Consider the following 14,854-nt stretch of genomic DNA (forward strand, 5'->3'; position numbering starts at 1 on the left):
CTAGTATTTGATTATTATAACCAAAATTAAAAGTCTCTAGTAAGAGGCTTTGAATTTGCGGTTCACCTAATTTACTATCAGAGGGGTCTCTGGACTTCTTGTTACTTCGTATATATATATATATATATATATTTATTGATTTATAGTATCAGCAATCGGTCAGTAGGAAATAAAACTCTATTTGTTCTATGTCTCAATATTTCGTCAGGATTTTATGACTTCTTTAGGAGACAACTGTAAATTTATTAAAATAATTATTAGGTATATGTAAACAAGGTGAATATTTCAATACTTACAACTAGCAGAGTACAAATTTAAAATTTTGTTAACATATCTATTAAATTAAAATTTTTACCCTTCTAGTTGTAAGTATTGAAATATTCACCTTGTTTACATATATTCTAATTTCGAAATATTGAGACATAGAACAAATACAGTTTTATTTTCTACAGACCGATTGCAATATTTAACACAGTACGGTCGAAAATAATTAGAAATATATATGTATATTATATATATATATATATATATATATATATATATATATTTATAGATATATATATATGTATATATATATATATATATATATATATATATATATATATATATATATATATATATATATTATATACAGATTGAACGAATTTAAAACGGAACATACGAAATCAATGTATTTCGGCTCAACTCCGCTCTAGGTGGTTGGCCAACAAAAGGTTTTTAAATAATTATATTATAAAAATCCAATACTTCAGTGGGCTGCTGGATTCTGAATTCATTCAAGAACAAGTCAAAACTCCACCCAAATAGGTTGCCTCGAATCACTGTGAAAACTAGACTACACAAGCAGTTATTATGCTGTCAAATCACTTATCGCTTCCTTATAGTCCAAGAGATAGAGCCGAAATTTTGAACTGATCAGTAATATGACATTTCTCTAATGGAATATATTCATTGTAACTGGGCTAAGACTTTGCCTTACAGGCGGACGCCCCTCGTGGTACAGGGGGTTGCTATACAGGGATGAAGTTGTAATTTTTTTCAGAAAAATTAACGATCGATAATATGGCTGAAAATTTGCCCAGAGTAAGATCTTGGTATAACCAGACGAAATCCCAAAGGGCGGACTCGAGAGTGGATACATAAGGGCTGGCGGACAGGGGTGAAATTGCAATTTTTTGGGGAAAAATTAATGATAAGTAATATGTCCGCCATTTTCATGGCTCATTATTTAGCCCCTAAAAACTCTAAATCCAAAAGGGCGGACAGCTGGGTTGGTACAGAGAGCCATAAAACGGGGTCAAATGTACCACTTTGCCTGCGCATTTTAGGTCTCGGTAACAATTTTCATACTGATTTTATTATGATATTTTTATACCGATTGATTTAAAAATTTGTATGCTCACTTCTGTTACTATTCTGAGAAGCGTCAAGTAGAGTTTTCCTCAAAATTTTCCAAAAAAATTTCCGTAAATGAAAATTTTCGTAATTTTTTGAGGTAAAATCTAATTTATAGAATCCTTTCGATTTTCTGTAAGTTATACCATGATTTTTTTCCAAAAATTTTCAAACGATTTTTCCGATAAGAAAAAAAAATTAGAAAAACTTTTCTAAAACATTTGATAAAACTCTACGTCATCGTCTGAATCTTTTATAGAATATTTTGTAGTTTTAAAATGATATTATGATAATGTTTTTTTTTCAAACTAAAGTCATATTTACTTTACAAATCACATTTTTTTCTTAAATGTAAATATTTTACGATTTAATTATAATGTTAACCATTAAATATTTTTGGTATAACAAATAGTAATTTTACTTATTTTTTATTACAATAAAAAGGTTTTTAAATTTATATTGCATAAATAATGGTTGTTCAGATATAAGAAAAATTTGATTTATTATTACATTAATAATCAAATACAAAATATATTATTTCTATTTATCAATAGGTAAAATTCAATTTGTAGAATTCCTTTAACATTTTACAAATAATTAATAAAAATCAATTTAATAGTGGAATTATCAATTTTTTAAGTTTTGAAATTTACTTTGTACTTAGATATTTTCAATATTTTTTTTAACTTTCAAATTGATTGAATTTTTTTTTCATTAGTTAATTATAATTTTACAAATTCTGTTTAGACATTAATTTTGCATCATTATTATTTTAAAATATTAAAATAATAATGATGCGCGTTCCATTTAGATCAGTAATTCTAGACGCATGCGCTAAATGTAATAAGTATCAAGATGCTTTTATCCAACTTGGTGAAACTGACTTCGATTGTAATGAAGTTTTTGAAACCTTAGAAACTTTCATATGTCACTTATATGGAACAGGACTGATGAGAACAATTCCAAAAAGAAAAGTAAACGATGTCAGATTTTCACTATTTAACCGGCAGTATAAGTTGCATGATATGAACGAGCCTTTTAAAAAAAAACTAAAAAATTTCGATACTTCAAGCTTACCACCATGTCAAGATGAATTACACCAACATCTACTGCGAGCCCATTATATTTCAAATATTTGGACAAATGCTCATAAAAAAGTACCAACAGAATTGATTGTTGAAGAACATGGTTGGGAGTTTGAAGATGAAACATATAAATTCAAATGGTTTAGTGGACCTCAGATGCCAGAATCAATTCGAGAAGTAGTGATTGAAAATGAAGCAGATAATGAATGTGATATTATTGAAAGTGAAAGTAACGAAGATGATGAATGTGATGACATCAGTGAGAGTGAGAAAAATGACGAAATTTTTTAAGTTTTTCTAATTTTTTTTTTCTTATCGGAAAAATTGTTTGAAAATTTTTGGAAAAATTCATGGTATAACTGACAGAAAATTCTAAAAGGATTCTATAAATTAGATTTTACCTCAAAAAATTACGAAAATTTTCATTTACGGAATTTTTTTTGGAAAATTTTGAGGAAAACTCTACTTGACGCTTTTCAGAGTCTAGCTAGTAACAGAAGTGAGCATACAAATTTTCAAATCAATCGATATAAAAATATAATAAAATCAGTTTGAAAATTGTTACCGAGACCTCAAATGCGCAGGCAAGTGGTACATTTGACCCCGTCTTATGGCTCTCTGTACCAACCCAGCTGTCCGCTCTTTAGGATTTAGAGTTTTTAAGGGCTAAATAATGAGCCATGAAAATGGCGCACATATTACTTATCGTTAATTTTTCCCCAAAAAATTGCAATTTCATCCCTGTCCGCCACCCCTTATGTATCCACTCTCGCGTCCGCCCTTTGGGATTTCGTCTAGTCATACCAAGATCTTACTCTGGGCAAATTTTCAGCCATATTATCGATCGTAAATTTTTCCAAAAAAAATTACAACTTCATCCCTGTATAGTCACCCCCTGTACCACGAGGGGCGTCCGACTGTAAGGCAAAGTCTTAACCCAGTTACAATGAATATATTCCAATAGAGAAATGTCATATTACTGATCAGTTCAAAATTTCGGCTCTATCTCTCCGACTATTAGGCAAGCTCCTCTTTCCTTTAAAGGAGACAGATAGTTGAACGATATTTTATACAATGTCTATCACCGGGTCTGGATTTATTTTTGTCCAAGTTTTATATTGGTCCACTATTTCAAATGCAGTTCAAACAGACATATATTAAATTGTATGTTCCGTTTTAAATTCGTTCAATCTGTATATATATATTATATATATAATATATATATATATATATATATATATATATATATAGATATATATATATAAATGTATATATATATATATATTATATATATTATATATATATATACATACATACATATATATATATATATATATATATATATATATATATATATATATATATATATACATCCCGCTATCCTTTAGAACTCTTTTCACGTTGCAGTAATTTAGCATCACCAAGAATTGCTATTATTTTCTATTTATAAATTGTGTATGTTCGTTTAGGGCACCTTTGTAGGCTTGGCACTGTTGTCGGTTTTTTAATATTCCGATTTTTTTTATATATTTAATTTTTACATCAAACCTACGTTTTAACATCGAGCGGTAAAATCACTGTATTTGGCATCATTTTAGAGCCAGTAGATGTTGCCGGTATTAATCCTTAAAATAATATTTTAGATACCTAAATATCGATCGGTTGTTTGGGTCAAGTTCGAATAACGACATTGAAACTACCTGCTCACAAGTTGCAGTCTCAACAGGTTTTTTTCTTCGTTTAGATGTTATATTTATTTAACCTAGATATTTTTGCCCAGAGAATCGTGTAGGGGAATATTTTACATAAATTTTAATTTACAACCTGTTTAGTCGAAGCTATCGATGAATAGTTTGAGATAAATATTATGGTTTTATGGGATTAAGGCCTTTATTATTGGTTGTGATTGTGATAATGTTTGAAATTTTGATTTCCATTTTGGAAATCGTTCTCAAACAACGTTTTTCTGTACAAAATGTGTATACACATGTTTACATAATTAGTACAATAAACAAAGCTATTGTAAAATAATAGTGGAAATCAAAACGTTAAATATTAGTTAATTAAAAATGTAATTTTCATCTCAATAACGACCAATAATTGTGGCTTAATCACATAAAAAAATAATATTTGACTTTGACCATGCCATAAGAAAGTAGTTCACGGAACCTCGCTAAATAATTTAAAAAAATCTTATACAGAAATTTAAATTCTAAATAGTATGAGGGGTAGCTGACGAAAAATTCGTAAAGACGTACAGTTGATTTTGCTTTGTTTTTTTAAACAATCTTAAAAGGCAAAAAAAATACTTTTTTGCTTATAAAACGTTTTGTATACATTCTAAAGAAAAATAATTCAAATAATAGTTGTAGACCATAAAAAGTTTTTTATGTAGAGAAATACCAAATTTAAATACATAAATAATTGATATAATTCCAAAAAACCGTAAACTCTATGATATTATGTTTGTAGTAATTTATAAATAATGTTAATAACTTTGTTTTTGGCCTAACGACAGGCAATTATGGCAATTGATGAGTTATTAAAGTGTGCTAAATATCAAGCAGATCAAAAAATATTTTACAATTTATTCAATTTGTTTATGACAGAAAGCGATTATTTAAACAACTGTACTTGTCCAAACAGTATGACTCTACAAGTATTTTGTAACTTGCAATCGATTCTTTTTGCTTTTAGTTTTAGGGTATATTAAAAAAACTTTAACATATTATTAAATTTTTTATTAAAAACCAGTTTGAATAGGGGACTTTTTAGTTTTTAGAGCACTTCACGTTTTTTCAGTTTCTTTGACAAGTGAGGATTATCTATTCGCTTATTTCTTAATATGGGCTATGAGCAATTATCTAGTCAAGTCAACACTATTAATGAAGTTACCCATACTTTTTTAGTAGTCATTCAGACGGTTCATCTTAATTGTCCCCATATGGAACATAAGTCCGAGAAAAGTCTTAAATTCTGTTTGTGTTGTTTCTTTCAAAAACGCAATCCTCGATTTTTCTGAACGACTTTGTGCAAATATTTCGTCAGAGTCAATCAGAGTCACTTCCACCATTCATTTAATCTACATCGTCCTCGCCAGATGCTTCAAACAATGATTGTAATTCAGCAGTGGTCAATCTACGTTTATATTCACATTTAGCTTTTTTAGATGTCGAAGGCATATTATTTACATCCATCTTTTTATAAATACTATAACTCACTTTTACGGAGGTAATTAACAATTAAAATGTTCTACTAAAACTATCAACTTACGACTTCCAATACTATAAGGCCACTTGAGGTATAATACGTTTTTACTCAATAATAGTTCCTGTATAAGTAAAATTGTTTTTTAATGTGCTCCATTGAAGCACACTAGACATATTCCAGTTTTGCCATCACATTCTTCAGAGTATGTTTTAACTTTTTTAACTTTTCTATCGTCCTTTCTACTAGTCATGCTTCTTCTTAAAATTTTGTTACATCTTGTACACTTTCTTCTCTTTGTATTATCTACATCGCTTTGCCTGAGATGGTATTTTTGGGTGTAACTGTTCGTGAGGGTTACAACATTTCTTTATTTGCAAATGCCTTCGCGAACTCCAGTCTGAACTCAAGGATAGGTTGTCGCTTTTTTACGTTTTCTATTATTTAGCAACTAAGCATTTACTACTGCGGTATTAAATGCGGTATTAAATATTAATTCCACTGCCACTTTCCGGTACCACTTCAGAATTTTGCGTATTGGGCTTTGGTAAGAAGCCACTTAATCACTAAAATCAACACTCTTTTTCACCAAGTTATAATCGAGAATAGTTTGTGGTTTTAGTACTTGTGTATAATTTTTCTTTTCATCTGATTAAACCAAGATATAACTATTATGTTTAAATGTTGTAAGGATTAAAACTGGTCTTTTGTCGACCCATTTTATTACTTGTAAAATAAATAATGGGGTTAAGTTTCATCGTGAGTAACTGGTTGCAATTTTTTTAATCGAGATTTTGGTTTTACATGTTTTTATAGTAAAACATCTGCACATGAATAATTCGTTTCTTGAACAATGATTTCAATTCATCGACCAATAGTCTAAAATAAGGTTTTATTACGTCGTCCGGAATATTATAAACTGGTTCTTTTTCACAAATATATTGGAAATATGGTTTACATTCTATATTTAGAAAAATCTTTTACTGCAACTCTTGTTCCCATAAGACCGTATGTTATAAATAAATATATTCCTATAAGAATTATCTTGAAAGATGAAAAAAATACAATAAAAAAGTGCAATATTAAGTGTTATTTAAAAAATAATAAGTCATTCACGGGCGTACAGTTAAAAACAAAAGTTTTCAGTGTTCTATTGCTTGATTATTATTATCAGGTATTCTGAAAATGTTGACATTTTTTCCTGGTCTGATCTCCCTCAACTAACGTCATCTTTCTTAATTGGTGGGTTGTATTGATCAGGTCTCTTTAAGTGTTTTGTTGCTATCCATAGTGAATGATCTTCTTTAGACAATGTGCTAATGTAGTGTTCAAATGTGGCATTGCGTACATCATGTAGCGCTCATCTTAATTGTCTGATTATCTACCTCTTGCTCTTTATTTTTCGACTATTAGTTGTATAATATAATTCGGAGTGTTATTTGTCTTTTCTTGATTTGGAATTGTTAATCGTGTAGCTCCATATGAAATAGTAGGAGATGAAAACGGCAGCATATTCATCCATAAAAAAAAGGAAACGCGATAAAGATATCTGAAACAACTGTTTTATGTTATAAGAGATGAAATAGTCCGAAATTACCAAAACAGGTGAACAGGGCACTATAAAGAGGAAGTAAAATTAGCTATAAAACAGTTTGAATGAGAAAAAGAAGTAAGCTTAGACCAAATACCAGCAGGAATTATTCAACTGAAGAAAAAAATTAAATCGATAACAATATTTACTCTATTTACAGAAAAGGCGGTGACCCGCAATTATTTTAAGAACTTCTTTAATAGCCTCCAGTCAACAATTTCCTAACCATGTTTAAAAAACGTACGGAATGCACTGTATATACTAACCCAAGTCGTCAACATACTTGTTGTTGCAGTTATGTATTACGATCAACTTAAAGGTTATGCCCGACTCCCCTTGTATAGGTACACAGGCAAGCACATGTGGGAGAAAAAAGATTTGTCATACCGTTACATTATGTCAAATTTTAACGTTGAATATTTTATGGTCCCCTTTGGGTTATAAAACGAATGATCGACTTTTTCTCGCACAGATCCCTGCTATGTAACTTTACAAAGCGAGTTTGCTGGGTATTAAAGAACCGTCTATGGCATCATATAATTTTACGCTAATATTTCACGTTCTGCGACGCATTCCACGTTTGACACATTGTCTTTTTTAGTTTTCTGTCATTCTATTTGTTAAATCCTATCTCATTCTCGTCACAGCGTCAAGGAGCAGTAAATGTGTATACTGAACGGGAGGCATATGTCTAACAGTGAACGTTGGAGATTTTTCGAGTTTATCATATCTTCTTCTTTGAGTGCCTCTGCTATCGGAGATTGGATACCATTAGGGCGATTCTAATTTTATTTACTGCTGTTTTGAATAATTCGTTAGTGGTACAGCCAAACCACTCTCTTAAATTTCTCATCCAGGACATTCTTCTACGGCCTGGATTTCTGCGTCCTTGGATTTTTCCATGCATTATATTTTGTAGGAATGTGTACTTTTGTCCTCTCATCAGGTGGCCAAACTATTCAAGTTTTCTCTTTTTTATATTCAGTATAACTTCTGGATCGTTATTTATTCTGCGTATTACCTCTTCATTTGTAATTTTATCCACCCAACTTATTTTTAGTATACGGCGGTAGCACCACATCTCAAAGCTTTCAAGATTTTTAACATTCTTCTGTTTAAGAGTTAATGCCTCAACAACCGTAAAGCAAAGTACTGAATACATACTAAGTAGTTAACTAAAAGTGGACGTATGCAAAGAGATGTATGACGTAATCGTATGGTATTCGCTAATAATCCTGTCACGTAATATGCCACACACTTCTGTGCGTTAATTCGTTTACGCAACTAAGCCTCTTTTGACATAACATATATAGGAGCAAAGATATATACCTATAGTCCTTTTAGTGTTGATGTATTTGATTTGTACGTCGTAGTATTCTATTAGTTAAATGGTACCATTTGAGGTACTTTACGTCACGATTGGACTAAGAGGATCGAAGATACATAACTAAGGCCCTTTTGCCAAGCTATTCTATTTAATTTTTATATCTCATTGTATTATATTAGTTAAATTCTATCATTTAAGGTACGAAACGTCATGATTGGACTAATAGGACCGCAGATACATAACTAAGGCCCTTTTGACAAGCTGATGTATTTTATTTTTCTATCTTATTGTATTCGATTGGTTAAATCCTATCATTTGAGGTACTGTACGTCACGATTGGGCCACTAAAAACAAAGATACGTAACTAAGGCCCTTTTGACGTGATGCTGTATTTGATTTCTATGTCATTGTATTTTATTGGTTAAGTGCTATCATTTGAGGTATCGTACGTCACGATTGGACTAATAGGACCGAAGATACATAACTAAGGCCATTTTGACATGCTACTCCATTAAATTTTTATACCTCATTGTATTTTATTTGTCAAATCCTTTCATTTGAGGTACTGCACGTCATGATTGGACTAATAGAACTAAAGATACACAACTAAGGCCCTTTTGACATTGTTTTGCATTTGATTTTTCTATCCCATTGTATTATTTATGTTAAATCCTATCATTAGAGGTACTATACGTCACGATTGGACTAATAGGACCGAAGATACGTGACTACGGCCCTTTGGACATGTTGCTGTATTTAATTTTTTTATTTCATTGTTTTTAATTGATTAAATCCTATCATTTGAGGTGCTGTACGTCGCGACTGGACGAATTGGAGCGAAGATACAATAGGTAGTTGCAATATATCATAACCCGTTACTTTTAACCAAACATGATGCCAGAATGATTTGTAGATGAAAAAAATATATATATATTCTTAAATTTACTATTTCGTCGTGGGTAATATTATATTCAACAACGATGCCAAATTTCTGATGCTAAAATGATTGATAATGAAAGTGGGATATACATTTTCATGTATATAATGGCAGCGACTAAACGGTAAAACCCTGAACTAAATATATATAATATTTTCACTGTACCATCATTTTAGACTCAAACATTTTCTGGAATAAACTTATATAACTCAGTAAGGGATAAAAAGAGAAAGTGGATATTTTAAAATACCAACACGGTATCAAGACTCTAATCAATGAGATGGTTAAAATTCTTGTAACAAGTACGGGAAAACAGTTATTAAGGTCTTGTAAAGTAGCGTCGATATACAGATGCTACTTTGCAAGACGATGCTAAATTGATAGTAGGATGTATATATATATATACATATATATATATATATATATATATATATATATATATATAAATAACTATATATATATATATATATATATATATTAATGTATATATATATATATATATATATATATATATATTAATGTATATATATATATATATATATATATATATATATATATATATATATTAATGTGATATTAAAAGTTAGAGGTGCGCTAAGCAATTAATTAGCTAATTAATTAATTAATTAAACTTATTTAATGATGCAATTATGATTTTATCACACTATTTAATTCTCTTATCTCTGCCGATTACCTACAATTATAAATTTCCTAAAAACTATTAACATGCTAATCAGTTTCTACAAATTCTTAAGAACTAAAGTAGAAATATACTTTCTAAATATTCTATACTATTGTCTTATTCACTGTACAAGTCCATTTGGAAAACCCGCTCGCATTGTTCACGTCACTCGAGTATATTTTACAAAGAAAATAATTTATGCATATCTTAAATTTTGTTTACTACAGGTCATCCAGGATAATCGACTTATTCGTGCGTAAACAGTTGTCGTGCTTACACGTGTATCTTAGAAGTTTAGTACAATCAATCGTTTTAAAAGACAATATTAATTATTTGAAAATTAGTTATAATTGTGGTTATAAGGGTGTTGTGAAAGCTTAGTGCATTCATATGGAAGTGGATGATGGGGGGAAACCCCCACCTCTGCCGGATCCTCCAAAAAACTTAGATCTAGGAAATAATCAGATAAGTGGTTTAAATCCTTTAAATTTAATTATAGATTCTCCTGCATTGAATCGGAATACTAAAGATAAAAAAAATAAAAAACAAATTGTATTAAAGGATAAGATAGTTGAGGCTAGTTCTAATCCAGAATCAAGTTTTTCCGTTCACAATAATAATGAATCGAACAAAAAAGTAAAAACAACATTCCTTTATCAGTCTACTGATATAGGCCCGTTTCAGATTTACATTGAAAACAATATGGATAATTATACAGGCCAATTAAACGCAATAAAAATTGGAGAAATAATTTTAACTTCACATCCGGAATTAGATAAAAAAATAAAACAAATTCAATCGTTAGGGAGAAATCGAATTCGGGTTTTTTGTAAGGATTATTTGAGTGCTAATATATTGTTAAAATCTCACATTTTAGAAAATAAAAACTTGTCTGCATATATTCCTAAATTTTTAATATTTCGATTAGGAATTATTAGATTCATTGATAAAGATTTACCAGTTGAATATTTAAAAAATAAAATTAGGGCCTATGATTTTCATTGTAAATTTGAAGTGGAATTTGTTAAAAGAATGAACCGAAAAGTAAAAAACTCGAATAAAGAAACAGAATTAATACCTACAAGTACTATTTTAGTTTCCTTTAAAAGTCAAACTTTACCTAAGTATATAGAAATTAATAAAGTTCTTTACGAAGTAGAAGTTTATAAACAAAGGGTTGTAATTGTAGCAGTCACAACTGCTAACATATAATTAATTAATATAATTAATTATTAAAATCCTAAAACCCCGCAGAATCCCGTTTATGAAACGTTTATGGGCAATATACGATACGATGCGCAAGTGAACAACTAAAGTGGTCAAGAGGCGCTCGTCTAAAGTCAGTTTTGGCCAGCAACTCACAGAGAGAGGTTTATTTCTCCAAGCCTTTACCGGCACTTTTTCGTCTTAAAATCGGGTAGAAAATCTGGGATTGGATTTAATATTTTCCCCGAACATCAAGGGAGGAATTGGAACAACATAATATGATAAAGAATCTTGATTGAAAAACCCGGCTTCCAAATCTGCCGAAATGATTATTTAAAATCCAGGTGAGCAATTAAATCATTTAATTTTATAGGCCTATCATTTTATTCATTAACAGTGTAAAATCCGAGTTTTCTCATATGTATCATGTGGCCTTGAGCTTAGATCGTAAATTTATCTGACACCTAATTAGGGTTTTTCTGTTTTTTTTGTATACCTACTCGGTATAAAACTTTCATGCCTAATTTACTAGATATTATTTAAATGCGCAGACGCAATAAATAGACAGGATGACAGTAAGCTGATGAAATAAAATGTTTGTTTATTGTGGTAATTCGATGTAAGAGTATGTGTTGACAGTCATCTTTGGGTGCCTTGATGTTTCTCTAATGTTTTTTTTTTGTAGATTTCACCCGATTAGGATAACGATTAGGATAACGATTATTAGTTTAACCAAACACCTACTTCAACCCATTGGTAACCAGGAACCGATTGTCTCTAGAACCACAGCGTTCTCCTTCATTCGCTTTTTTCGGAGCCCCAAGGACCGCCAGAGTCTTAAGGGGACTTAACCAGGACAGCTGTGGTGTTGTGACAGACATTAACATCAAGTTTCATAGGGTTAAGGTTTTTTCTTGTAACTTACAACTTGGTATATGCATATACCAAGGTTAGTACTTATTACAGTTTTTGTATCATCTATAAGAAGTTAGGTAAATGGTAATTAACTAATTAAATTAGATTCATTGTTAGGGAAGGGGTTCATGATTTTGTATAGCGGTTTTTAAAAGGGAAGGGAAGAAATTTATGTATCAGGGTTTTTAAAATTATATATATATATATATATATCTTTCCGAGTCTGTTGGCCATACTCATCACACTTGATCACTTTAGATATCTCCCAGCATCTATGTTATACCTATTACAGAGCTCAATTAATAGAGGATTGTTCAGATTTGAGGCATTATCACAAATCACATATTGAGGAACACCAAACATTAGGAAAACATCATTTTCCAAAAACTCAACAATATTCTTAGCCGTGGCCTTTCTTAAAGGTTGGACTAACGTATATTTACTAAACCAATCAGCAACTACTAATAACCACGTATAACCTTTCTCTGAACGAACAAAGGGACCTATCAGATCTATAGCAACTATTTGCCAAGGAAACTTGGCCTCTCTCTGCTTACCCATTTTACCTAATGGAGCATAATTTGGTGTCTTCTGAGCACCACACACTTTACATGACCTGACAAACTTAAGCACATCAACACGCATCTGGGGCCAATAATATCTTTCTTGAATACGGGACAAGGTTTTGGAAAATCCAAAGTGAGCACACGTAGGTGGCTCATGACAATACTTCATAACTTCAAACCTTGGTGGTTTGGTGGTTTGGGCACAACAATTTTCCACTCTATATCATTAGTCTTAAAAGAATTGTTGGTAGGGGCAAACTTATAAACAAAATCATACTCCACTTTCCACTGTAGAAAATCAAGGGGGGATCGGAGAATCTTTGATCTCAAATTATCAAACCAAGGGTCTATTCTATCTACATTAACCTCTAAATAATTGATCTCTTGGGTAGTTTCTATTCTATTTTTCCTTCGGGAAGAATGCCATGTCCTATCCTCAAAATTTAATAACAATGAGAATTGACGCATAAAATCATTTCCCAAAATGAAACTGTAAGGGACAGAAGGTATAACAAAAAATTTTACCATATGACACACACCATCAGCCTCTACTGGAAGATTAATGGTACCAACAACTGATTTATTGGAACCATCTGCTAAGCGGACATGCTTAGTAGATGTGGGATTATATTTAATTTCTTGGGAATTTAGAAATTCAACTCCAGCGGCACCTACAACGGATGTACAGCAACCACTGTCTAAAAGAACTACAAAGTTTCTAGAGAAAATGGAAATACTAACATGAGGACGACTATCAAAACCTTTCTTTTCAAAAATTGAGTTCAACGATGGCCTGTAAGGTCTATTGGACTTAGATCTATTTGAAATACAACACTTATGACAAGAAGATATGGTCACACCTTTATAACCACAACGAGAACAAGATACTGGCTTGCTTCTATAATCACGGGAAATATGACCTGGCCTATTACAATTAAAACAAATAATCTTTTTCGGATTTCTGGGGGCTTGATAAGGGGCAGACTGCATTACTGGAGGTGGAGATGAAAAAGATTGCATCATTGGGGGTGGGGACGAAAAAGACTGATTTCTTATTTTCAGTATTTTCTGGTGGACTAGGTCTATTATTCTCACACTTATATTTGGGGTTGGGTCTTCTTGAAGAATTATTTTCTCTGTCCTGTCTGTTAACTACTCCACTTTTATCTTGCTTGTTTTGATTATTCACCACATGAACTTGTTCTTTGGGCTTTTCTGAATCATCAATTGAAATACCTGCAAGACCTTTAGTAGTCTGCAACAAGGGCAGGACATTCTGCTCTAAACGTTTTATAGTTGCTACTAACATTTCTACTGTAGCAAAATCTTGAAGGGCTATCAGTGGAATGTAGTCCACTAAAATATTTTACCTCATTATTTTCACTTTTTGGGCTTCACTAGGATATGTTTCCAAACGTTTAAAAAGGTTTTCCATCACTGCTGAATAAATGGTTATGGATTCATTTCTTTTTTGCTTCCTATTTTTAATTTCGTCAAAGAGATTATCATTATAATCTGGGTGCAAAAAAGCAGATTTGAGTAGGGCTACTAACTCATCCCAACTACTAATTTTATCTCTGACGCTCCTATACCAAATAGCAGCATTACCTTCAAATAGTTCAATGGCTGAACGAAATAGGATGTCTTCGGAAATATTCCTAGACCTAGCAGAATCTCTAACTTTCTCTAAAAACGTGGGAAGGGCTTTACTTTCACCATTAAACTTAATATGTAAATCAGAAATAATGACAGGAGTTGAAACCTGTATTATTGGGGCTGGGACTGTACAACTGGGAACTACAGGGACTGAAACTGGGCTACTAGTGGATGGTTTTACTAAATCATCAGACATTTCTAGTTTTTCTAACACATCACCCTATAACAACAACAAATCATCTTTACACTCATTGACAAACTTTTTTACATCTTCCTCAACATCATCC

The 14,854-nt window shown here is 31.1% G+C and overlaps 1 protein-coding gene across 1 annotated transcript in view; it reads right to left on the reverse strand.

The window, feature by feature from the left end:
• Positions 1-14,854, reverse strand: part of LOC140435641 (uncharacterized) — a 235,183-nt gene that overhangs the window by 146,662 nt on the left and 73,667 nt on the right. The gene's annotated exons all lie outside the window — the stretch shown is intronic.

The sequence above is a fragment of the Diabrotica undecimpunctata genome, chromosome 3 (assembly GCF_040954645.1).
Source record: "Diabrotica undecimpunctata isolate CICGRU chromosome 3, icDiaUnde3, whole genome shotgun sequence".
Lineage (NCBI taxonomy): Eukaryota > Metazoa > Arthropoda > Insecta > Coleoptera > Chrysomelidae > Diabrotica > Diabrotica undecimpunctata.